The sequence below is a fragment of the Sinocyclocheilus anshuiensis genome, unplaced genomic scaffold (assembly GCF_001515605.1).
Source record: "Sinocyclocheilus anshuiensis isolate Anshui unplaced genomic scaffold, SAMN03320099.WGS_v1.1 scaffold132, whole genome shotgun sequence".
In the NCBI taxonomy this organism is placed as follows: Eukaryota; Metazoa; Chordata; class Actinopteri; order Cypriniformes; family Cyprinidae; genus Sinocyclocheilus; species Sinocyclocheilus anshuiensis.
Window position 1 is genome coordinate 1,707,496 of NW_015555730.1, and position 2,181 is coordinate 1,709,676.

General features: G+C 36.2%; 1 protein-coding gene across 1 annotated transcript in view; it reads right to left on the reverse strand.

Annotated features, from left to right (window-relative positions):
* The window catches only part of LOC107672855 (polyadenylate-binding protein 1), a 21,234-nt gene that overhangs the window by 8,551 nt on the left and 10,502 nt on the right, over positions 1-2,181 (reverse strand). The window lies entirely within an intron of this gene.

The following is a 2,181-nucleotide window of genomic DNA, read 5'->3' on the forward strand; positions in this document are numbered from 1 at the left end:
ATTAAAAAAGTGAAAAAAAAAATATTGAATTTAAAGTTTTCACAAAATGAGTTCATTAAGCACTCGTCTAGTGACCCCAATGCTCCAAATAGTAATTAAACATCTAAGAGTATCTTTATTTGTATACTTTCTGAGAGGAGTACCTATTTCTCCACTCGCTTCTCGTGCTGACTGACATCCGAAGCAACCGCATAAAGACGACAGCGATGCCACGCGATCCCCACATATATACAGAATTACAGTAGGCTAAATATATTTAAAGATGCAGTCCGTAACTTTGTGTTCAAAATTGACAATTTATATAATAAGCGAACCATGAATCCATTTTCTAAACCGTGTTTTTGGCTTGTCCTGAAGCACTACAGTACACCTATAATAAGTGTTTATATTCGGACCATTTCAGACTGGTTCGGCTAGGTAACGCTGCGGAGTAGCCCAGTACTTGCCTGATTCGTCATAGACATAAACAGAGAAAAGTAGCTCCGGCTACAATGTTCTTCCACAAGACGCATGCAGTTCTGTTTATTAACCGCTAGAGCCAAAAGTTACGGACTGCAGCTTTAAGTATTAACGCAAACATAATCTGTTATGTCTTAACTGAAAGTTTGGGGAAAAACATCAGATGTGTAACATTATATTAGATCTGTGCATTACACTATGTCTTAATATAGGCTGTCGGTCGCATTAGTGCTAGGCCTAATAAGGCACCATCATTTAAACCAACAGCCACTGAAGCCAAAAAAAGTTTAATATGGTAAGAAGTAAAATGCTTTTGTCTTTGTGATTTTAATGAAACTGAAACCCTTCTTTATTTGGTTCAGACATGTGTGATTAGGGTTAAATATAAACTCTGCAGGACAGCAGATTTCCATGGTCTAATGACACGGTCTTTAAGAAACTTAAAAGGCAAATTAAACCAAGTATGTTAAATCACAACATTCACAAAATCACTGAATATTAGGTCTGCGACAATAAATCGATGCAGAATCGATTCGTGGATCGATTGAGATGCATCGCGATTCTCTCTGGAATCGATCCTGAGCTTAGATTTTAACTAGTGGTTGACCGATATTGGTTTTTTGACAGCCGATGCCGATAATTTGGAAAGCAGGGTGACCGATGGCCGATATAATTTTTTTTTATTTTAATTAATTTTTAAGAAATTTGAAATCATTTGAAAATTGATTAAAAAAATAAATGTGTTAAATAAACATACTTATACTTTAGATGACAAAGTATTTTTCACAAATAAATAAATATTTAATAAAAATATAATTAAAAAGGAAGTAAACACTGTAACCAACAGGGCACTCAGTATTCTGGGAAGTTTGTGTGCATTAATCATATTTTCATATTTCATATCGCGCGTCTCCAGTGAAGCTGAACTCTCCTCCTGTCCGCATTCAATTCTCACGGATCTACCGTCACACAGAGAACACGCGATCATGCAGGATACACATGCACACTTCACAAGATCTCAACTAGATTCGACTAAGTTTGCAAGGTTTTTGAAATTAGAGGTTTATTAGACATTCAAAGATTTGTTTAAATGATATAAATGCGTATTTGCTGAATGCTGACGGCAAACAAGAAAGTATTATAATGTTTGCCTTTCTATTACTAAAAATATAAAAGCAATCGTTATGAGACTTTTTGTATACATTTTAATTCATTTATTTAACCGTTCTATCGGATTATTAGACAGACTTCTATCCGTATTTAGACAGAACTGTTAAGACAACAGCGAACAAAAGGGAGAATGTGAGCACTGTGTGTTCAGGCGCTACCGTTCTCAGTGCCGTCAAAATAAAAGTCCCGCCTCGAACGTATCGGCCAAACAGGAAAACTTATCAGCCTATGCCGATATTTAAAAAATGCCAAATATCAGCTGATATATCGACCTTGGCTATATATCGGTCGACCACTAATTTTTACAGCAGATGGCGCTCTAATCTAGTTTTTATCCGCACACTCAAATGCTCATGAAGAAGAGAGCTTGTGCATTTGGCTGAGTCATGTAATTTCACCTCGGCTCAGAATGCTTTTATGACGCGAGATTAATGTAAACAGCCCACTGTAATTCGCTTCAACCTTTTCGAATTTTATCAATGATTATTTTAGGTTCAAGTGTGTGTAAGGATTTGGAAACAAGCAGAGTACGGCTGTTTCTAAAGCATGCAG